The 26,799-nt window shown below is 30.4% G+C and overlaps 1 long non-coding RNA gene across 1 annotated transcript in view; it reads left to right on the top strand.

Annotated features, from left to right (window-relative positions):
- LOC143190420 (uncharacterized) overlaps positions 1-26,799 on the top strand; it is a 138,748-nt gene that overhangs the window by 86,930 nt on the left and 25,019 nt on the right. The window contains exon 2 of the long non-coding RNA XR_013004238.1: positions 2,966-2,997. This is a non-coding gene — a long non-coding RNA (uncharacterized LOC143190420). The remainder of the gene's footprint in view (positions 1-2,965; positions 2,998-26,799) is intronic.

Here is a 26,799-nt window from a genome sequence, read left to right as displayed (position 1 = left end):
GTACAGTACACATAAGGAAAATACCAAAGGTAAACATACTAGATATATAGCCATTAAGAGCTAGCTGGGACCACTTTCGATGGGGTTTATGTATACCTCAAATTATCAATAAATAATAACCTCACTGTGGACTTCTCAACATGAGTTTCTAGTTAAAAATGACATGTAGTTAATACTTTGCAATTGATAGCATAAACTATTAGCTGTAATTCACATTAATTTAAAAATTACAAGAAACATGTGAGTAAATAATAATAAATAGATAAATAAATAACGAAAGAAATAGGAAATTGAAAAGAGATAACTGGAATAACCTGTGACAAACTCACTATTTGATGAATGAACTCAGTTGGGTAACGTAAAAGACAGTAAAATCCACAGATTACAAAAAGTAGTGAATTTTATTCTCACGTCTGTATTCCAGAATGTTATACGAATCTTTGAATATTTTCTTATAAAATTTCTACTAATTTGCTCTATATCCCTTGCACTATCAGAATCATTGTCAATTACCAAGTTGTTAATTTATTATCCAATCCAAGTTTACATATCCTTTGTTGTGATGAGCACTTTTTTGACAAGAGTTGAAGGTTATTTAGGGCTCTAAATGTACAAACAAAATATGCAGTTATTACGTTAATTTTTCTAGTTTTGTAAAATTGGCGAGATAATAACTGGCTGGTGCTATCGAAAGCTAGACGTAAATTAATTGAATCCCAAATAAACCTCCCAGCCCACAATATATATTCACGCGTAACTGCTCTTGATTACAATAATTGATTGATTCCTTTTTTGGCGTTTCGTTTGAAAACTTTTAATTTACCAAGGGAGTGTTCCCTAATTTTTAACTTGTTTGTTTTACTGCAGATATAGGGCTAATTTTAAACACAGGGGTAAAATAGAATAATATGTAAATAAAATAATACAAAACAAATTAACTTCTTAATGAAGTAAAAACAGACAGAATAATTCATATAATAGCTACAATAAGTAGCAAGATAAACAAATTGATAAACCCTATGAGTGCGAGATCTTGATGTCAACGTGGTCGGGTGACAGTTCTGAAAACAGCGAAAAGGTACTTGAGCAACTAATTTTCAAAGACAAGGTTAAATTCAAAATACACATGAAATATAACAATAAACACGACAAATATATATATATATATATATATATATATATATATATATATATTATATATATATATATATATATATATATATATATATATATATATTATATATATATATATATATATATATATATATATATAATATATATATATATATATATATATATAATATATATATATATATATATATATATATATATATATATATATATATATATATATATATATATATATATATATATATATATATAATATATATATATATATATATATATATATATATATATATATATATATATATATATATATATATAGACTAGGTGAGTCTAGGTGAAGTTTCTTCTTCTTGATAACAAATTATCCGGTTAAAGGAATGCATTTCCAGGAAAACTATATCTTGCCGAGCCTATATTTTCGTTTTAAAACTAATATTTTTAATTAATTAAATCAAACGTCATGTTAAAATGAATATATTGCTCCTCGTTTTCTTCTATTACTATCTTTGTATACTTTTCTTGAAAAACCTTACTAATTTCCTATATATCTGATTTTGATTTAATTACTACATTCCCACCAAATATTCAAATATATTCTATATAATTACACTCATATATGTGTACCCTAATCAATTTTACTGTCTTAATGGTAATTCTATTGACATTGGTAAGTGAGTAAGTAATTGACAGTGGTCAGTTACTAAGATGTTAATTTCTTAGATTCCAATTTAGTTTTTGGCGTGACCAGCACTTTTTAAACAAGGGTTGAATTTTATTTAGAGCTAAGTGAGCAGACGTTATTTTCTGACGTTATTTTTTCTAGGTTAGTAAAATAAGCCGGCGGGCGTTATCGAAAGCTAGACGAAAGTTAATTAAATCCCAAATAAACCCGCAGTCGCTGTGAACACAAAATATATTCACGCGGGCTCTTGACTGTTACAATTGATTGATAGTTTTTTTGATGTTTCATTTGGAAATCTCCAAATTATCAACGGAAGTTCATTAATTTTTAACCCATTTGTTTGGCCACATATAGTGGTAAAAACTCGTCAATAATATAAGAGAAAATTTAGGGTGGATAGGTTGTAACGCATGTGTAAATTATAAGTGAAAATAGTTTTTAAAATTATTATTCTTATTGATTCAGCAATCTGCTTAATGGGCAATAAGCATTTATCATGAGTATATTATTATATATGTGACATGTAGAAGATGACTGCCTTAAGTGATCACCTGTCTAAAATATATTTTATATAGGTAATCTTATCGTAAAATCGTTCTATGTTCTATAATCAGATTGGATAATTTACTAGTTCTCGCATTTCACTATTGCATCGCACATATACCTGATATAGCACATTGGGAAGCACTAACACTATTTTATAGTAACGCAAACATAAATATTTTGAATTTCGTCGGTTGTGGGTCATTTGAGGCATATTGCATTGTATCACATATAAATATAAAGCGGAGAATCGACAATGGCATGTAATTCTTTGTTTTGGAACCATTGTGTGATGTATGATATTAGACTTGCTATAGAAATGAAGGCATATCTGACTCAAATTACTTTAAACAGAGTGTTTATCTATAACAGGGTGCTAAAACAGAAACCTGGTAAACCGATACTGGAGCAATTTACCTAGAAATTATATTAAGTGGCATAAGTGAAGAAGGTGGCGAATTGTGATTTTGGAAATGTGTCAACACCAATTGTGACGTGTTGAGTTTATGTAGATCCGAATAGAACGGCGCTTTTAGAGTATATTCAAATTTAAAAAATATTTATTTTATTTTTGGCAATAGATTTTTAAATATTGTTTTTATTTTTTTCCAGATATATGATTAATCGCGTTGAGTCTGATTATGGTAAGTTAAAAAGATTAAATAATTGCTGTTTGGGATACCTTCACTAAAAAATGTTCAGAAATATTGGGCAATTACTTCACAGACAAGATACATTTTCAGACATTCTTATTTAGGTTTTGATTGAGCAATTCCTTTAGATATATTATATTTTTGCTGACGCAAATTTAAATATCTTTCATTGAAAATATACATATGTGATACACGTATTATGCATGAACTTCTTATATTGTGCCATTGGGGATAAGCTCTACTTTCAAATAAAACACAACCTAAAAGTTTATATTATTTTTTTGAAAATTTAATCTTTTGAAATTTGGTTCATGATAAACACTGAATATCTTTCGATATACAAACGTTTTAAAACAAAGTGCGTGATAGCACTATGTTTTACGTATTTTTTCGACCATAAACTGCCGTTACCTCTTCACACCACCGATAACAATAGTTGTAGTAGCTTTATTTTTCTTAAATATTAAATTTAAAGTAGCTTCTTTAAATAATAACTGATGCCTCGTCCTGTAATAACTTCTTTGCCTTTTTTTTCATATTTAAGTATATAGTAGAGTGTCTATCACCAAAATATCAAGGACCACCAAATATTCCATAAAAATGTAAATTGGTTCAATATTTATTTAAATCGAGAAAAAGGAACCGGATATTCGAAAAAAGGCCTAGTCTGATCACGTAAGTAATTTATTTTATGTATTTTAATGACTTAATGTCCAGATAAAAATAATAATTAAATAAAATATATAAAACAGAACATGGTTATCGTAACATAATAAATTGTGCTAAACATTTTTAACTTTTCATAAATTCAATTTCTTTATTAATAAGTTGTGAGATTATTATCAGGGTTACATATATTTTTGTTTAATTTTAATATAGGGGAATATCTTGTCTGCGTATCAAACTTTGGGGAATCTTTGTTGACTAGCTGTCCATATTATTTAGATCATCATCTGTAATAGTTATGGGTCGATCTATCACTATTAACTATAAATAAATGAACTTTATTTAGATTAAATACCACTACATCAACAGAACCTGTAATTTACGGTAGATAAAGGCATTAACTTCATTCACTACCAGCATTTAGCGGTTTATGTGTGTGTCGAAAACCTTTCATAGTTTCGAAAACAGGCAAATTATGTTATTTTGATTGAGTACAAAATGATATTTCCCGAGCGCATATATTTTCGACCGCACTAAATCATCTCAAATATGCCATAAAGGCAAGCGCAACCTTATGGATGGCATATAAAATTAAATTTGTCCTCGTTTCCCGGAAATTAATTGGCTGGACGGTCATCATCATCTCGAACAAAGTAGAGCTCGAGAACATCGAATTGTTATTCGTAATCAAATTTTCAGCATGAAATACAGTCATTAATATACCATAAACTGGCTCTTCCTTTTCACGCCATCAATAAAAGTAGCTGTATCACCTATAATTTTCTTTAATATTAAATTTAAAGTATCTGGTTTAAATAATAACTAGTAGCTCGTCTTTGGTTAACTTCTTTAACTTTGTCTTCCATATATAAGTATATAGTAGAGTGGCAACAAAATATCAAGGACGACCAAATATACCATAAAAACGTAAATTGACTTAGTATTTATTTAAATCAAGAAGAAGGAACAGGATATTCAAAAAAAGCCAAACCTGATCAAGTAATTAATTTATTTTATGTATTTAAATGAGTTAATGTCCAGATATAAGTGTATAATTAAATAAAATATATAAAACAGAACATGGTTATCGTAACATAATAAATTGTGATAAACATTTTTAACTTTTCATAAATTCAATTTCTTTATTAATAAGTTGGGATATTATTATCAGGGTTATTTATATTTTTGTTTAGTTTTAATATAGAGAAATATCTTGTCCGCGTATTAAAATTTGGAGAATCTTTGTTGACTAGCTGTCCATGTTATTTAGACCATCATCTGTAATAGTTATGGGTCGATTTATCATTATTAAATATAAATAAATGAACTTTAATTTGATTAAATGCCACTACATCAACAGAACTGGTAATTTACGGTAGTTAAAGGCATTAACTTCATTCAATACCAGCATTTAGCGGTTTATGTGTGTGTCGAAAACCTTTCATAGTTTCGAAAACAGGCAAATTATGTTATTTTGATTGAGTACAAAATGATATTCCCCGAGCGCATATATTTTCGACCGCACTAAATCATCTCAAATATGCCATAAAAGCAAGCGCAACGTTATGGATGGCATATAAAATTAAATTTGTCCTCGTTTCCCGGAAATTAATTGGCTGGACGGTCATCATCATCTCGAACAAAGTAGAGCTCGAGAACTTCGAATTGTTATTCGTAATCAAATTTTCGGCATGAAATACTGTCGGTAATATGACAAAATATATGCGTTCGCAGGGGCTGCATACTGTTGTCCGCATGCCGATTAATGCAGAACGACATTTGATTATTTCAAATAAAACGAACAGGGGCATTAAATTGCCGGTTTGTTATGCGATATTGTTGAAAAAATAATGGCATCGAAGGAATAGTAAAATATCGAACGATAAATGGAAAATAAATTGGTCAAAATAATAGAATACGGTTTCCAATTGAATATATGTAAATAGAAACAGATTTTATATAATATTTTTGATGGCTGATTGAGCTACTATAATTCAAAACAATTCATGCAGCGACATGTATTATAATGTGTTGGGGATAGAAATGATTTCGCTGTTTTCTCAATGTTTATCGACGTGAAAATTTTCATAGGAATTGCACACCCTAATAAGTTATATATTTTGTCAGTTTAATAGACCATCTCTTGTTTCTTTTGTTAAAACGATAGCGGGCATGATAAATAATCCCAAGAAGATGTTGATTTGCAATAATAATATAGGATATCGTTTATCTTCATATGGTTGTAAGGTCACTAAGATTTTGTTAATAGATTTGACAGCACAAAATTTAAAATTTTGTCATATTAAGTGAAATTCGGATCATAAGCATTACGAAATATTTAGGTCACTACGATTGGCGTTACGTCGTTTTGGCATACATATAATACATATTTTTGGTGCGTTTCTGCTTTACTTGGATTATGTTTTTCATAGTTCATAGTCATAAAAATTGCTTTTATCCCTTGTTTCGTTACCAACACCACAAAAATCGATAAGAAATCTAATAGGAACTTATGTCGATAAACCAAAGTAGCACGTCACTCAAAATTTACGACGTCAGTAATGTTTACGTTTCATATTTGACTGTTGGATTATTTTAATTCTGACATATAATAGGTCAATTGAAAAGTCCACGACTTAGCATATTAAAACACATTATTTTGGCAAAATTAGTTTTTTTGATTCAACATAATTCCTTTCAAGGGTGATACACTGATTATAGCGACCGTTCAACCTTTCGATATTATTTTTGTAGTACGGTTTGTCCTTTGCCTCAAAATTGACCACAATTTCTACCATCACCTCTTCATTCGAGGAAAATTTATTCTCGGCGAGCATTCTTTTGAGATCTGAGAACAGGAAATAGTTGCTGGGGGGCAGATCTGGAGAATACGGTGGATGAGAAAGCAATTCGAAGCCCAATTCATGGATTTTTTCCATCGTTTTCACTGACTTGTGACACGGTGCATTTGCAGTGATGCATTTGCATGTGCGGTGAAGCCGCACTTTCTTTTATTGAAATGCGGCCGTTTTTCGACGATTTCGTCCCTCCAATGGTCCAATAACGCTCTTTAATAGTCGCTGTTGATGGTCCTTCCTTCTTCAAGGCAGTAAATGAAAATTATTCCATGCACATCCCAAAATACAGACGCCATAATCTTACCAGCCGACTGTTGCGCTTTCCCATGCTTTGGACCGGGTTCATCGTGTACAGTCCACTCGGATGACTCTACAATGGACTTCGGAGTGAAATAATGGAGCCAAATAATGGAGACTGCTCCGAATCCTCAACTCGTCGTTGTTTTTAGTTAAAAGTGAGCTCCGGCACCCACTTTGTACAGAGCTTTCTCATACCCAAATATTCCTAAATAATAATATATACACGTTCGGTTGATATCTTTAGAGTGTCTGCTATTTCATTCTATTTCAATTTATGGTCATTCAAATATTTTCCGTCGGTAATAAACTCTTTTGGGCGTCCACTACGTTCACCGCCCTTGATGCTCATTTCACAACGTCTAAACTTAGCATACTAATTCTTAATTGTTGATTTTCCCAGGGCAGAATCCGGAAACTCGTAGTAAAGCCAAGTTTTTGCATCAACTGTATTTTTCCCTTCAATAAGCTATATTTTATCAACACGCGAAATTTCTTTTTATCCATTTTAAAAGTTGCTTCACTCAAAATGTTATCATTCGCATATATACATATATCGTTTGATGGTTAGGGCTAGCTGAAAAAGAAAATACTTGTCAATTGACCTGTTCACAAAATAACTATAAAACAAAATACTAATGTACCAAAAATAATTTTACCTTGTAAAATTTACTTATAATTAATTAATAATTATTAACTGCAATCTATCTATCTAGCTATTGCAGTGTCCCCTTGTCATTTTGCCATTTTAATATTACTGTATTTATCCTTTTTTTTTTGATTAAATTAGATTTAATCACTCTATTCACCCTAATTCAATTTGCCATATTTTGAAAAGAGCTGCTATTGATTCCCTTGCCATAAATTATAACCTAATGATTATATAATTCTGAGCCACTACACACATATTTATGGTCACACGTCTTTCATATTCTACATCACGATTTTGTACAGTTATCCTCTATTAATTATATGAAAACTTTTTGTTGCCTCAAATCTCATCACCTTTTCTTGGTAGAGCCAGCAATGAATCATCATTACATATTTTTTCAGTCACTGTCACTTTCTAAGTCACTTCTCACCTACACGTCTATTGTAATCTTTCTCACATCCCACATCAATTGGATTGGATTGAATATGCAGTGATGGGTGAAAGACCTAATAATTTCTAACCATATTAGTCAACCATTTACTGTGCATATTCTATACTTTTTTAGATTTTTTAATAGCCTCTTGCCGGGTGTGGCAAAATGTTCCATTTAAAAAACAATCTAAGTATCGTCTAAAGACACAAATTGAAATAACAAAGCTTCATTGATTTTCTGGAAGTTCCATTAGACCTCTTCGTGGGTTATCTTCCCTAACAATGTTTGAAATAATAAATTATATCCCTAAAAGAGCCCCTAAGATTTTTTTTGGATTGTTTCGAGGCTAATAGGTTCCCCTGAAATAATTTTCAATACTTGCCTCACTAACGCATTTTGCTCGCTAAAGCGACTCTCCCAAAATCTCGTTCGGGTTCGGTTGTAACTGACTAGATACGCAATATGTTTCTTACTGACTATATATTGGCTTCGACAATTTTATTCAGAATAATTACAAGTATTAAGTAGCGATTTGAAATTTATCACAACAAATAAATATGGCGTTTGTTATGTATACCACCTCTGATAATCATCATTAATGTTTAGAAAAATTGTGCAGATATCTAACAAGCAGACGAATTTTATAGGCTGATTTGGTTAGATCTTCGGAAGTATCATATTATGTGTCTTTGAACTAGAATCAATTTAGTATAAAAATCATTCTCTCAATTTAAAACGTGAATTTAATATTTTTTTAGATAAACGCAAGTATTGTTCGAAATGTTTGAAACTGACAATATAATATAGTTCAACTAAACATTTATGCGTTAATTTTAGTCTAGCAAAATATAGTCCATGGAAATATTTGATATACAACAAACTAAATATTTGATAATGTTAGCTTTCTGTAATTACACCACAATGGATAATGATGATACTTTCTGAAGGTGTGTATTTAATTATCTTCTGATTGTTATTCAAATCTTGTAGGGATATTTTTAACACTAAACACTTGCATATTTTTAAAACTAAACCCATCACTTTATGTTATATATAATTTTTCAAACTATCGGGTAACTGAAGCAAGAATAAATTTATTAAGGGCTCATATAACAAATATATAAAATAAATTACGCCTAAGCGCAAATTTTATCAACAGTATTATTAACGTCGATATTATTTTATAAAACATGTTAGATATAATTAAACTTAGTAAAATTTACAGCATACATGCAGAAATAAATTACTGCTGCCGGTTTTATAGTTCCAGTATTTTCTATATCTGTCGGTCCTAGCATAATCGTATTTTTCTAACGCTTTTCCACACACTATCGACACTTTTTTGTGGCAATTATATTTATTCTGGGTAGAATAGTCGTGAAGTAATTTTTCAAAATTCATACAAAACATACACCCATTGAATAATTATATACTATAATGTAATAACACAAATTAATAATAATATATATAAATCAGCAAGTGGTCTCATATGGAAATGCAGCCAAATATATTGGCATGATATCTGATATTTCACTCAGGAAGCAGCAGTAAAAAAAAATGTATTGGTTAATGGGTAGATATTCAGTCCTGTCATTACATAATAAGCTTTTGACTTACAAACAAGTCTTGAATCCAATATGGACATATGGTGTTCAACTTTGGCATTGTATCCGAAAAATCAATATAATTAACGTACGACGATTCAAAAGAAAAAGATGTTAGAGGGTATTGTTGCTGTTTCACAGTACATTCGTAATGACCATATGTATAACCTGAAGGTGGAAACTCTCAATTACGTTATCAAGGACTATGCTCAAATTCATCGACTGAGGCTACATCAGCACATCAGTTTTGAAGCTCTCCAGCTCCTAGATCATGATGGCTTAGTCAGAAAATTAAAGAGATTAGAACCATTTTATTTAGTTTAGTCAATTTATTAGTAAAACTCAGTGTACATTAAAACTAGTGACATTAAGTGCAAAGTGTCTATAAGTGTAGAATAATAATTTTGTTATTTTAAACCGCAGTAAACTTAGAAGAGTTTTAATGTTCTAGAATACTAAAAAAAGTAAAAAACGTTTAAAAATAAAGTATCATCGTTGAATGGTTTAAAATCAACTATTGGATAAAGATCAAAATAATATTTATCGAAAACTTCCGCGAGTGAAGAAATTCGAACTGTACACCGGCCTCCAGGAACCTATTTGCACTTTACACGCTAAAACAAATGACGGTTCGACGTTTTCCGAATTAAACTTTGATCCGATTAATAATGGCGCAAAACTGTTTAATGGTATCTGGCAATGTTATGATCACAGTGGCTTCCGGAACATAACGGATGCACGTTGCCTAAATGGCTTACGGTGTTATCTATTTATTCAGTTCAAATGGTTCTGGAAAGACCACAACGCTGGGTATAAATCTTTGATTAGAGTCGCAAATCTATATTGATATATAGATGATGTTGATTTTTAAGTAAATAATCCCTTTCTGATTTCGGTTTGTATATAACTATTTTTTATTTAAGGAAAAATGTTATGAATATATTAGATTCTTGATCGATTATTCAAAGAAAGAATATTGAAAATGAAAAAAATAAATGGATTGAGGTGTAATAATATAAGTTCATTAGGTTTAATTCTACGATATTTGCGACTTTTCCACGAAAACCTAAAAGTCATAAAATATTTTAAAAAATTTCAAAAAATAAATAAGGAACTCACTAAAAAGTAAAAAATAATCAAATCTAGATTTTTAACACAAACGAAACGTTCACAAATAAAATATGTACATAATAATCGCTGTAACATTATTCAGACAGATTCTTATGAAATATTTTATGCATATTCACTAAGTCTGAGAATCGGCTACTATCTATTCTTCAAACCCCTAAGTGATGACGGGTGTCCACCCCAAATATATGTATTTTTTATTATGTGGTATTAAAAAATACATACAACCCTAAATTTTCACTTTTTTATCACCAATCCCTGATTTTTAATAGTCATTTTAATAATTTTATCATTTTTATCCTGCTCGGTAACATCAATTATTATCACTTGGTAAGTTATCCCCTCCATGTGTCTACCGGTGTCACTTCTGACCCAGTAAACAGCACAGAGTATACATAACAACGAAGATGATCTTCTATTTCTCTTAAACAATAACCCTTCCCTCAATCCCTCTAGAGTCTTCGGCTATTGTTAGTGTTTATGCTATCTCAGTGTAACTCTCAAACAATGTCTATTTTTGGCTCATATTTGAGTACACCATGTTCTTCACATGGACAATTATACGTTGCACGCTCTCAAGTTGGTAAAACATCAAGTTTGTTGGTATTAGCTAAAGAGGGGCTAACAAAAAAATATTATGTAGGCTGTAGCATTAAGAAATTAATAGTATGTAATGAATTAATGATATAAATAATTATTATTTAAAATAAATTTTAAAAAATGTCAGAAAAATGTTTGGTGGTTTTGTTATTTTTATATACCCTCCTCGTTCACAGCGCTCCATTCTTTTTTCACTCACATACCACATTCTACCTTACACACTTCCAATAAGTTGGTTTTTTTTTCTACTCTAGAAATTCTTTAGAAATTATTTACATGGTAAAACAACGCTTGCCGGATCAGCTAGTAACTAAATAAAAATAAACTAAATAAAAAAACACCCTAACCTAATTTAACCTATCTACTAAACGTATTTTATATTCTACCATATACACACAATTTAGCTTAATATCTACCTGAACGTACTTATCTATTTACAATATCATTTTAAGTGATGAGTTTGAAGTTACAGAATTATAATTACGAAAATTAATCAATACACTTTACCATTATTTGGCTCGGCTATTTTCGAACATTTTAAAAATAGGGACATATTAAACGCTTTGTAAGACTTGGATAAAAACATTTTGAAACTATATCCTACCCTGAAAATCATATCCTATGCCTGAAACAGCCAGAGGTCAATTCTTTTAGTACTAGTTGATACAGTATACTATTCCATGTCACATATTATAAAATAATATTAATAGCTAGGTTCCTTAACATTTCTCAGAGCACTGATCGAACTTATAAATCCATGTAATTCAAACACATTTAATAAATAGTTTTGTCTAAAATCCACGTGTGTAAGGATAATAAATTCTTTAAACATTTGTTTAAAAATTTAAATTATAAAACTGCGCTAGAACTGGTTAGTTTTATTATAAAGTTATATCAACACTGTGGTTTATTATTCTTTATAAACCACTGTACTAAATTGGTCGATTACGGAAATACGTGTTTCCATTTCCTCAAGCTTCAGGACCAAGCACGTTTCATAGAAAATCTGACTGGTTGTAGAGCATGGATAAGAGCGGAATGTAATTTCCTAGATGTTATCAAAATTGCGTCATAAAGTCAGTTTTATTGAGCCAACGTGCGGCTGCTAATGACCTAGTCTTGCATATAAAAATTGTTTTTATTCTATTTAATTAACATTAACCTTAACAATTTCGTAGTTAAAAACAAATGTAATTGTCTTCATTAGTTGTTAGTTAGATTACTGATTATTATTGTGACCTAAATTATGTGACTAACAACTATCATATTAATTTGTGATAATTTTAAAATTAATTGTACTGTAAACTTAATATTATTTAATATTGATTTATGTTTAGTTTAGTTTTTATAAAGTCAAATTTCGTCGAACTTTGAGCTAGAAATTATCGCTAACTGCACGATCTTAACAACTTTTTTTCCAAGAATTTCGATGTATTTGGGAGTCTTCTATTGCTTTTTATTATTACAAGATTGAAACGGTTTTTGCAATATTTAGTACGGTTGAGAAAAAACTTTTTTTTCTAAGGTGGTCACATTAAATTTATAAGAATGGATGTTTTTCAATGTTATTTCAAAATGCCAGTTATCTTAACACTCAATTCCCAGTAATTTGATTTTTTTTTTGATTTTGACCGTAATGAACAAAATAACTTTTTACATTCATATTTAACATACCAACTGAAAATTCTACAATATGGTTACACTAAAAAAATTTGATATTAAAATTATATGGTTAATATGTCTTTATTACAATTATTGGTCATATGATTCTATACATTTTGAACATTTATACATATCTCTCGTGAAATGTATGAATATCATTTCAAAGAACAATTTTTCCTTTCAATTCTCAGAGAAATGCTGCTCGAAAAGACGCACATACAATCGAGACAAAAAGGTGGCAATCGGATGAAGCCAGGTCCGGAAAGTATCACGGATGCAATAAAATCTCTTCTCTATATATATTTCAACAAGTCTTTGGCTGGGAGGACAGATTATCATGCTTCACACATGTCAAATTTATCATGTTTTTATCGCCAGTGATTCGCATTAACTGTCTCTCCAGTTTTCAGCAATTCAGAACTTACATTTCATCTTATACTCTAAGTCTTCTTTTTACTAACGAGGCATATTCTGGATTCGACCTACTATTTAAGCTAACCGCATTAAGCCTACCGACTGACCAGTGACCAACTTAGACACCATCCCAGAAGACATCCGGTCTTATCCAGCTTGAATACTGGCGTGGCTGGGATGGTTATTCCTTGTCATTTCCACTGTGGCCTATAAAGAAATTTACATTTACAATCACAAACATAAAATCCATCCATGCCCAAGCAGGATTCGAACCACCGGCTATAGCAACAATAGGAGGACCGCCTACTACTACTCCAACGAAGTCGGCTTTCATCTAATTTGATAATATCCTTGGAATATTAAAATAGTAGTTTCAATCTCTGTTTTTATACATGAAAAACGTATAAATATAGTCTATTCAAAGTTATTTTGTACATACGTCATCAAAATTTGTGACGTCAAAACGCCGCAATGTTACCGCATCAACTCTGAGTTTTACTTCAGTTTGGCTTTGACATACAGCAAAATTCTAGTCTAAATAAAAAAATTGAACAAAAATTTTGGCATAATCGTACGTCTAAAAACTACAGTTAATTATGCAGCTCCAAAAGTTTATAGGTTAGGTTTATAACGTCTTATCACTATTGCTTTCAAGAAGGCTTATTCGTTTACATTTTCGAACTAATCAAACAGCATTGCGTCTTTTTTTAACTGGAATAAAATGAGAAGGAAATTGTAGTCTGATTCTTATTATCACACAAAGCAATACGTCCAACAATTTTGCTTAGGTCTGACAACCATTCAGACTCTTTCGTTTACGCTTTCGAACTAATCAGATAGCATTGCATCTCTTTTTAATTAGAATAGAATGAGAAGGAAAATGACTCTGAAACGAATTTATAAATTGCGACAGGCAATAAACTAAACATCTTGATGACGTATGTACAAAAAAATTTTGAATGGACTGTATCTTAGGTAATGCAAAGTTATATAAAAAAATGTATCTTAATAATATGATTGAATTACTAGATTTAATTAACGAAAATGTAACATTAAAAAAAGAACAAAAACAAAAGTGCCATCATGGATGCTATAAAAGTAAATATGTATTAGTTTTAAACTCAAATTTCGCATAAATTGAAAACTATTACGGCCATAACTCTTAAAATGTTACTAATTTTCGTGAGTTTATTTAATACTGGTGGGATTTCTAAATCAGCCCCACCAGACCATTTCCATTAAATATATAGCTAAGCTTAATTTTATTGGCAAAGTTTTAATATCGTCGTTACCGAGAAACACTATAATGACTCTGTTTTGCTTCGAGAAATACGTAGAACACTGCGAAACTTTCGCCTTATACCGATGGATTACACGTTTTGTTGATGTATACAGCCATGTTTATTTATTCTTCATGGAAAACTCTGTGCTATTACGTTTTATAACTTTAGCTGTTGTGTTGCTACTGATTATTAATAAAATCAATTACGTATAAGGTGAGCAATCTTCTGTAATATATATATATATATATATATATATATATATATATATATATATATATATATATATATAATACTTGGTGCATCCAGAAATAATATATAGATGGCACATGCTATTAGAACTGTTTTATGGTCTATGTGTAGTACTATAAGGATATCACGGCACGAAATATGTTAGAATACTTCATCGATTTCAATCTGGTCGTCTTCTCAACAATTGATCTGCCAGGGTAAGGCTCGTCTTCAGTATCGAATCTTCCAATACTCAAACGTATGAATCCATTCGGACTAAGACATTCGATACTTGATTAAAGGAATACTGTTACCTTTCAATCGTGCACTAGTCTGGAGAAAATAGATGTTTCATTTTATATAGAAATTCTTTGCAACACCCGATATCTAGTAGTTGTCACTACCGTCAACTTATTGCTTATTAGAATCATTCATAATGGGAATAATTTCCTGAGTATAAAAATAAAGAACAGTAATTTGAATTGTACTCATAATTAATTAATTATAATGCACATTAGTTCTAGGAAGTGTAACCGAATGTCCTAAATAATAAAAGATCCTTTTTTTAAGGTTCCAATAAGTATATAAAATACAATATACATAATAAATTATTTCTTTATTCAAATTTTATGGCTACTGACTTTAATACTCAATGACTATACTAAAGCTTAAGTGAATAATTAATTGAAGAGTTCCTATTTTAAGCCTATTTTTATTCTGTTTAATTTTATTCTATTTTATTCTTTATTCCTATATTGAGAATTGAAGTTCTACTTAAGTGTGATAGTAAAACATGCGAAATCAAAATGTTCGTACTGTAAGTGACGGCAACTTATCCATTCAGCTGATGGAGCCTCGTCGCCGTCTCTATGCTATGCTATGAATGGTTCACTGTTTTCAAGACCACGTTATGCTGCGTACAGACCGGGCCAACGAAATACAATGAACGAGATTCAGCGTTGGATACCGAACATTCGTTGGCTTTTAATGAAACGTACATATTGCATTTGTTGTTAGATATACCTACCGTCCATGCCGCATTCGTCGATTTCATTCATTTCTTATGATGTTACCGACACTCTACGGATTACAAGCGAATGCCAACAACCCTTCGTCGGCCGTCGGCAAATCGTCCAAACGGAACTAAAAATATCCCAACAAACCAGCATGTAGATAGGTTCAGGAGGTAAATAAAAATGATAAAATTTTGGAAAAAGACATTTTATTTAAAGAAGTATCGAATAAAACGAAATAATAAAAATATAATTAACATATGTCCAGAAATTCTATTTTTTATAACAACATCATATTACACATCATTATTTTTTATAAATAAACATACACAAATTTGATGAAAAATTGGTTTAATGTTGAAACTATATATGAAGGAAATAAACATTGACATTTTTTTGAAATAATTCATTTTATTTCAAAAATTATTGAATAAAATGAAATAATAAAAATAATTTCTATATATCTTTCTATTTTTATAAAAACACCTTATTTAAATTAATTTACATATTTGAACAATCAATAAGATCTCAAAGAACTATATAAGTAAATATTACCATAAAAAAACAAAATTGTTTAGACCAGGCCCAGCCAATATAGTTCAAACCAAATGAAAAAGCCACCACTATATATGAAAGCAATAAAGTTCTCCTAAAGATCTCCAAATATGATCTACTTTGATCGCTACTATTATTGATCCACAAATCCCATAAATGAATTGACTATCTCGAGCTTTTGATTAACGTATTGTAATTTACTAACCTAAAATGAATGGATTGTTATACTTTTAAGCTTAAAAAATCATTATTTTTACAAAATTACAATTTATTTCTTTATACTCTTACATAATAATGCACTGTATTTTGCTTGGACTCTAGCTATATCTTACCTATAAAACAAACTTTAAATCATTACTAAAACATATTATGTTTAAAATAAATAATTAATTATTACTAGTTACTACAATTTTTGCTACTATTCTTGATAGACCAACCTCGTTAATGACTTAACTGACTAAACTTCCAACATAACAAGAATCATTTTCTTCTCTGCGTATGTTAATACCTATCCGATGTCGGTGAAAATGATGTGTTATGAATTTGGCAGCTAATATTCCCACTATAAATAAAATTGATGCTGTTTGGACCATATAATTTTAAAAAATATAACCTTACATCTGCAATTACCCTCGTTTTTAAATATTTTAAAACCAATGTATATTAAAACACCAAGAATAACACAACAATTTAATTATAATTACTATAGAATTAATATTTTATATGGAAATCTCAATATCATAAACTTTTTTGTTGTTTTGATTTGATTGTACCAATCGACCCAAAAAAAGTATGGCTATTGGAGAAGGAAGACAATATGGATGATTCTTTTCTATAGTTTATTCTGTGCAGGATAGTGCACATGCGCCAAATCCGGAGACGACTGATGAATAACGTATCCTCAACAAACCCATTCTTTATCTTTCGTTGGTTCGATGTATACCCTATACGATCTATATAATTTATTTTGTAGTTTTGAGTATTGCCGCCACGCGTGGAATACATTCAGGCGGTACACTATTTTGTATTCGTTTAGAATAAAATGTTGACCAGATTAGGCCTTTCATTTTAATTAATGATCTTTTAGTGAATTCGCTCATAATTAAGAATTTATCGTTTACAATACTCCATTTTTTATAATAGTATCTTGATTTTACCGATAAAGAAATTTAAATTTAATTAGTGCCAAATTGACATTCTACAAACGAATTTGTATAACTTTACGTAACCTTTAAAAGACGTATGTAAAAAATATCCCCTACAGTTAAAGATTCTTAGAGAATTATTTCATAATAATGAAAAAATAATATAGAACCAAATGACGAAAAACTTTTGGATTTGACGGGTATAATCAACTTTTGTCAGAGCATCTGTAACATTACAAAAAGTATATATACATGTTTTTTGCGTTGTCTCAAACTTTATTTAACCTTCGAATATTCTTTTGCTTATTTAAATTTAGTTGTGCTTAGTTATCCGAATTTCTTTCACGTTTTGAAACATTTTATTCAGTGGAAATATATATTATAAATATATATGTCTAAGCACTAATGATGAAATATATTGAAATGAAAAGTAATAAAAGACTTATTGACTAATAACAAAATTCCATTATTACTATAAATTTAGAGGTTTCTTGCTAAGTTTTTTAAATTTATTGAAGGTTATGAAATAACTCTTTTCAATTATTACATTGCATGTAACTTACAAAATTACAAAACAAATTCAACAAGCTTTTGAAGTTTATTTTATGGGTAATTTTGCTTAATTGTAAACATAATAACCTTATATTGTTTTAGACTGTATCTACCGAATGGCACGATGAATAGTTTCAAGTAATTTGATCTGTCTGATCTATTCAATTTGCTCTAAATTTGTCATATTACCAAAGCTTGGATTGGTTACCAATGCTTTTAATTTTTTGCCATTGCGGTTTACACCTACTTGAAATACTGAAAAAACCGAGGGAAGAACTTGGCCCCAAAAAATAAATATTTAATTTTTTCAAAGTATTATTTGTTATTGTAATCTAGTAAATTAACACTAACAGGCTATAAGGTATATGCTACGGTTTTAAAATAACAAGCTACTTATTCTACGTTAAACACTTTGGGTTTAACTTTTATCAGCAATTTCAACGTTCGGTTCCTTATTCAAATTGTCATTACTAATGCACACTGGAGCATTAACAATTCCTTGTAGTACCTTGTATGTCCTAATATAGCGAATATTATTATTTAGACTGGACACAAATAATAAAAAAGGAAAGGTAAGTGAGTAAACCATATACCTAATCTCCTATACTATGACTTTAATAATGTATTTATAGATACTCATAAATGAATTTGTTTCACTTGTTCGTTGTTTTTTCGCTATTTTTAAAATACTTGGAAACAATAACTAATATGATTAAACATTCTTTTAATCGATATCTAAAGCTAAAAATAATCTATAAAAGCTGTTCCTTACCCACCACATTCACCATTCTCCTACGAACAGCTTTTTTTAGATAATTGAATACGTCAAATCCAAACGAGACCCTTCATTATCGCCCTTATTGTTCTTTCATTAAAATAAAAAATGTATTTCAAATTACAAAAATAAGAAAACGAAAACTACGAAAAATGTTTTCATTACTTTTCGGCTTTTTATAGGCTAACTTAAGATTTAGAAAATATCTAAAGAGCTTTCAGTAGACCAAGTTTTAATTAAACACCACTCGATTCCTTCATAAAAATTTAATTTTATTAATTATTCAATTGAAATGCTAGTTCCTAACGCGAATGGCAGGCAGTCAATTTAAATTACGAGAAATAGAAAATTCAGCCATCATTTCAAATATTTGATAACCGTTAATTAAAGAATTTTAAGTATTGAATAGACTATGGATAAGATATGCTGTTATCAATCAAAATCTATTTAATTCTTCTAATTCGCAATAATAGAATAAAATCAGAAAATTAAATAAAAGAAAAACCAAGCCCTTAGAGAACGGAGAAATAATGTTTTAAAAATAATAAAATTGTGAATTTTAGAAATATCTACAAATAATATATTAGATTATTTTTTTAGTTATTTATTGTAGCAATCTACCAAATTAGCACTAATAAACTACTTGTTTTTACCCTAATTTACTAAGGCTTCAAAATAACAAAGTACTTAATAGTACTAACTAGTACTTCAATCTTCTAGCTGAATTATTATTGTCCAGCTGCTATAGAACTGGAGAATCTCAACATTTATGTGTTGATGCCTTTGGGTATAGCCCTTGATAACGTTATCGATAGTTTCTCTCTTCAGGTCAAACATATTGTCATTACGAGTGTACCATGGAATATCAATAAAACCTCGCAGTACCCTGTTCTGGAATCTTTGTAAATTATTTCTATTGCTTTGAGTGGTACAATCCCAGCACTGAACGCCATGAGCTCGCACTGTTTTAAAGACAGTTTTTTTTTGGTAAGTTAAAAGCTTTTATATACTGACAGAACTGAATATCTACCCACTAACCAGTATATTTTTCGCACTATAACTTTAGTTCCTTTTTTTAAACATGTTGCTTCCATCTGAGTTTAACATGAAGGGTCATGCAAAGATATTAGGCTGTATTTCCATATGGGACTACTACAGTTGTTGTATTTTGGCAGTAGTTGTTTGTAAATTGTAGGTTTATTCAGTGTTGTTGTTTCTAATGGCTAGCATTTCAGTGTCCTCTGCAAATGTAGCAGCAATATTCTCATTGAATGTAGGTAAGTTTCAAGTATATAGCAAATATAGGCTTGTTCCTAATATATTTGCCTGAGGTACAACTACTTATATCTTCCTTAAGTTGGAATAAGCATCTTCTTGATTGATACTGAAGTATCGGTCAGTTATATATGACTCAAAATTTCTTGAATATTAGTCGCAAGAGAAGAATTTTAATTTTATACCCTAAACATTCTAAAGCAAACTTTCTCGAAAATTTGAGCAACTTAAAATTATTGCGGAAAAATAAGTTTTCTTTAAGTTATGGCGTACTAAATTAAAAACAAATAAATACCGTACAATTTAGGAAAAATTTGGTTCTACTATTGTGACTATAATATAATTCGGTATGTTATTTATTATTATGTTAGTAACTAACATAAATATCAATACTTTGTCATATACCTTCACATATCCAGATAACAAAAGGCTTATCTCTCTACCTAAGCACCAAAACTATATTTAATTTTTTTTTGATAGTTAATGACTGACATCTCTAATTTTTAATGTCAGTAATATTAAGCAGATACATTTACTTAATTTTTCATATCACCCAAATGTTTAACAGTATTTGCTATACATTCTAAACTTATGGATATAAATGAAATATAATATCTTTATGAATATTGCCATAAAAATATACGTATACAAGCATATTTTCTTTAGTATATCTCTATTCTTAATAATATTATCTACTGACTTGTGACACGGTGCATTGTCTTGGTGAAGCAGCACTTTATTTTTTTCAAATTCGGCCGTTTTCGACTATTTCGTCATTCAAACGATCCAATAAGGCTATGTAATAGTTACTATTAATGGCCCTTCTTTTTTCAAGGTAGTCAATGAAAATTATTCTATGCCAAAATACAGACTCCATAACCTTGCCAGCCAACTGTTGCGTTTTCCCACGGATTTGAGCGAGGAATTAATTCTAGTAGCGCCATCTATGAGTCAGGCGGGGGACTATTCAATTGACCTGTTAAAATACTGGCGGCTATGATAGTATCGATAAGTATATGAATCCACAAATATTGGTAATGGATGGTATTGATAAGCTGAATAAAAGATAATAACAATAATAGGCGATAAAATATTAAATTAAATAAAAATCTTTATAAAACAGACAATACCGATAACTGATAGCAATGATTATGGTAGGATGATGAATGATATAGGCACACTGTACGAAAGGAAAATAACATACGATGTACCAGCTTATACTCTAACAGCAACAATAAAGGACGTGCAATGAGATCAAGGGAAGTGGATGCATAACGTCCTGGTATTACAGTTAGTAGTTCTCGCTAGGGTAAATTGTTCAATATATAAATAATAATATATATATATATATATATATATATATATATATATATATAAGCAACACTGTTACTATGTGCACTCACTTCTTCTGACTCCGACTATGATGAACGTATACTACAAGGGGATAAGCCAGATGCAAACCCGCTAGATGCACTATCACCAAGAGTCGGCAGAAACCAAGTTTGGTGGCGTTTATGTAAGCTTCAGTTAGGCAAAAAACCACATATAATGGATGTATATAGCAATGATAAACTGTACTTGGATGAAGAATGACATGTGCATGAAAGAGATCAAGGGAAGTAACGCGCGAAATCTGCTACCACTAAGGTTAGTAAGCCTCGCTATTATTAAGCTAAATTCTTAAAATAAATAAATAACTGAACATTACTGATACTACTGCACACACTTCTCCAGCTCCAGCTATGATGGACGTGTAATACGTACATGGGAGATAGATAAAAGCCACAAGCTAGCCACACATATGCTGCCACCAAGAGCCAGCAGAAATCACCTTCAGTGGCGTTTATGTATGTTTCAGGTTATCAAGTATGTTCAACGAACTTTAGCCACTTTGACGTTAATTTTTGGATTATAAAATAGTTATAATTTATATCTTCAGTTGCAACCATAAAACTATTATTTTTGGTTTACCATAATCTAAGAATTATGGAGAATATACGATGATTCGAAGAAATAGAGTATACTAAAATAGAATAGAATAGAATATATAACGATGGATGGATAATTAATTAAATAAGTACAGCATAATCAATAGAGAACAATAGGTATAACATTTTAAATACAGAATTTTAAATGAAGAATAACAAATGGAAAATAAAAAATAGCATAAAAGAAATGAACGCTAACAAATATAAAATAATACTTAGAACATAATAAATTAAGATTTAATAAATAATAAATAATGATTAAAAAGAGAAACTGGAATACTCTATGAACAAACCCACCACTTGATGAAACTCAGCTTGCACGGCACAAAACATAGTAAAATAAACTGAGTACGAAGAAAGTACGTATTCTGACCGGCGCGTCTTTGGAAATGGACTTTTATGAAGTTCTCTGATCCCTAAGACGTGACCACATCTGGCAAATAAACCGCAGAAGAAAAATCAATAATGTTGCCATTTCTGGAAATAATTTATGTTAATAAGTATTCGCAAGGGTGACTAATCATACAATTAAAAAAATGCGGCAAGCCCTCCTTGTCCCTACATTATTATAAACCCTTTTTATAACATTTGAACCACGCAAAAATTAAAAAATCTAAGATATCGAACTCCGAGATGGAGTTCTAAGTATCCTAGACATTGGGAACGATTTATCATTTCCTTGAATGGTACATGTCTGTGTTCTAGAAAAAAAAATATTGAGAAAATATTAAAAAATAAAACTAGCTTTTACAACTACTTAAGCTAAAGTTAAAAATGCACATATACACTAAACAAGTTTATATGGTTTAGTTCGCTTCAATCTTCTGATTTTCTCCGTATTGTCTAGTAGTTGTTTTTAAAACGAAACCTTGGATCTCTTCGGATATGCGAGGGATGACTGTAGCTCTTCGTTGATTACGTAGCGATAAGCATTAGTAATTAATCGTAGAAATTTGTCTTGGTTACGCTGGATTACTAGTTAGTTTGATGTTTCCATGCACCCCATTGCTTTATGACTGACTGATAAAACAATTTATTTGATTTTAGGTCAAGGTGAGAGTATTTTCCGACTAACCAGTACAGTTGCTTGACTTTGAGTTTATTCTGGTCGTCCAGTTCAGTTGATGATACACGTAGAGAAAGTTCTGGAGCATTAAATGGGTGACTAAATATGCAGAAATGTCAAAAGATTGCCTGCATTTGCATGAAATATAAATCGTTATAAAATATTTTACTGCAATTGCGAGAAATTATCTTCAATTTATACCATATATCTAATAGCTATATCATAATAATCTTCTTAACATTTTCAAATTAGACTAAGAGCTAGTTTTAGCCCAAAATCTTTATTGTCAATGCGTTACCTACAAACGCCAGTAAATTTATACTAGGTGTATATTTTAGGCTACCTTATACAAACAATTACATTGTCTATCTTTATATGAACACTTTCTTAATTAACATTCAACAAAAAATGGGTTTAGTTTGCCTGTTTCAAAGCCAGCTGACAAAGAGAATGTTAAAAATGATAAAATATGTCTTAGCCAGCGTAAATTAATCGCCACACTTTAGACTGGCTGCTGCACTCCAACATGACATTCCTGCTCTTGATGTTCCCGTTGTTCCAGCGCTAACAATTTGTTTCTCTTTTATACATCCTCATAAAGTATGTTAAAGTGGCGTGAGAGTGACATGTTCCCTAGAAACAGCGCCGGATTTAATTTAAAAACTAGACAAAAACAATATATCCTCGGACGGTATGAGAGCGGCCTAATTAAATAAAACAAGGAAAAAATCGCATTTCTCAAGATATCTTTGGCCGCGGCAATTTTCTCCGAGGGATTATTCTTCCTTCCTTTATAAATATCTCTTTAATCATGTAATAAAACTTTTTGTAGTATGCATTTATTAGATTTTCGAAGTTTAATTAAAGCGTCCTCTAAAAATAATAACTAAATATATTGAAAGGTGTCTAATCAAGAAAAATATAAAAACCAAACATCGATAAATTAATTAATAGTTAAAACAACTGTTAAACCTATTACGTATGTTTATTAAATTATACTATAATCGTTTATTAGCCGGCGTGATAGCCACAGTAATTAAGACAGAATAACATAACAAGTCAATTGAAAAGTCCCCGGCCTACCATAGTACAAACACGGTTTTTTCTGGTATAATGAGTTTTTTTATTCAGTATAATTCCCTTTAAGCGTGATACACTGATTATAGCGACCCTCCAACTTTTCGATACCATTTTTGTAGTACGGTTTGTTCTTTGCTTCAAAATGGGCTCAGTTTCGGCGATCTCTTCATTGGACGAAATTTCTTCCCAGCGGGCATTATTTTGAGATCTAAGAACACGAAACAGTCGCCGAGGGCCAGGTCTGGAGAATATGGTGAATGAGGAAGCAATTCGAAGCCCAATTCATGGATTTTTGCCATCGTTTTCACTGACTTGTGAAATGGTGCATTGTCTTTGTGAAGCAGTACTTTCTTTTCATCAAATGCGGGCGTTTTTAGGCGATTTCGTCCTTCAAACGGTCCAATAACGCTATGAAATAGTCACTGTTGATGGTCCTTCTTTTTTCAAGGTATTCAATGAAAATGCACATACAGACGCATAAACTTGCCGTCCGACATTTGCGATTTCCCACGCGTTGAGGCGGTTTCAACGTGTGCAGTCCTCTTGGATGACTGTAGATTAGTGAACTGTGAAAAAGCACGATTTTATCGCGAAATTCCTTTTTATCCATTATTTTTCACATTAACAAAAGTTGCTTCACTTTTGTTAATGTGAAAAAATGCTAATGCACAAAAGAATGCTATAATTCACAAGCTAATTATCCGACAGCTGTCAAATTTATACACGCATCTTTTGAAGGTTAGCTAACTAAAAAACATATGGTCAGGCCGGGGACTTTTCAATTGACCTGTTATATTATAATATATATCTTAGTTAGTTACTCACTATGAATCCAGCCTTACTATCTAAAAATATTAATAAAGCATATGAAACCACCCCTCCCTTCACCGGGCCCATTTTTTGGTTAATAATCCACTAAAATTTACTTCATTGTGGATTTGAGGCGTTTACATCATTGGTCTTAGTGTATAGTAACAGTCAAGAGCGAGTACTACAAAACAATGATAACCCATTTGATAACCAGCTTACTACAAAACCGCTACTCTTGGAACGTATATAGATGACATGGAAATCTTAGCATCACATGAAGGTGCAATAACAGAATGAAAGGACCTCCAAACACACTTAAATACAATATAAATATGACTAAGGACATATCTAAATATATAACCTTATAACTTCACTGAACTAAATCAAATAGTTTTACCCTCTTTATTCTACTGACTAAGCCATTAATATAAGTCGATATGGATTTCAAAACTTGTTGGAAAAACAAAAGGTTATGATATACTGACGTGACTGAATATTTGCTTAATAACGTACAATTTTTTCAAACTTCCGTTTGACATCAAGGGTCATGCCAAGATATTCAGATGTTTTTACATACGAGACTACTTGCCAATTTATATATACTGCCATATGCTTGATTCTTTTGTTTGTGAAATCAACATGCACTGATTTATTTTTATTCATTTGTATGCGCTATATTTCTGCCCAGCAATGTATTTTGACAATAGCTGTTCCTAACGTTTCGATTTATTTCGCAAAATGGGCAGCAATTTAAATGCGGAGAACCAAATTGTTACAGAGATTGAACAAAAGAAAAAGTAACTTTTAATTAAAAAAAATTATGAACCGTCAGCATAATAAATTACCCGTACTATTAGCATAATTATTACGTACTTGTAATATTTAATGTGTATTTTTAATATCACCCTTGTCATTGAAAATTGGTTACCCAAGTACGTTTTGCTTTTATTTTCAGTTTTAAGAACTGTCACCTGACCACCCCTACACCAAGATCTTGGACGCTTAAAATTTAATTTTTTTATTATGCTATTTTTTGTGTAATTAGCTATTAGATCATTTACTTTTATCTCTGTTTTTATGCCTTTTAAGATGCTGAATTGTTTTATTTAATTATAATTTTTATTTTACGCTCTGGGTATAAAATTAACTCTACTTACTAAATAATAAAAATTAAAAAAACTATTTAAAAAAAAGTTCACTTGACTACTAGATTAATCATCGTATTCGCTGACCGACCCTATTATTTTTGGCCGTTACTCATTCCACATCACAAATCTATTTAATACATTCATCGAAATATAATAATACAATCAATTACTCACCATTTGAAATGAATAATTATATATTACAATTCGTTTCCTACATTACTTAATTATGCATAATGGGAAATGTCAATATAACGTACTACAACATACAGACAACAGTAATTATTTTCCACGCCAATCTAATTAACGCCTATTACATCCAGTTACGGAAACCTTTCAATAAATATTTAAACCGGCTACTGACGGCCGCAGTCAATTCTGTTAAATACCATTACAGGCGCTTTTATCAGTATTTTTTTTGTTAGCCTTAATAAATGATCCCACTGTCAGGATTTTATCAATTTCGAGCGTACCCTCCGCTTTCCGGAAAGTAATTTAACGATAAGGGTCCAGGGATGGATAAAGTCGACGGAAATCATAGATAAAAACGAAAAGATGATGATG

Source organism: Rhynchophorus ferrugineus, unplaced genomic scaffold (genome assembly GCF_030347505.1).
Source record: "Rhynchophorus ferrugineus isolate W39M unplaced genomic scaffold, kcgeb_rfMv2 rfM2, whole genome shotgun sequence".
Classification (NCBI taxonomy): domain Eukaryota; kingdom Metazoa; phylum Arthropoda; class Insecta; order Coleoptera; family Curculionidae; genus Rhynchophorus; species Rhynchophorus ferrugineus.
Note: the sequence above shows the minus strand (reverse complement) of the source record. Positions and strands in the feature narration are given on the sequence as shown.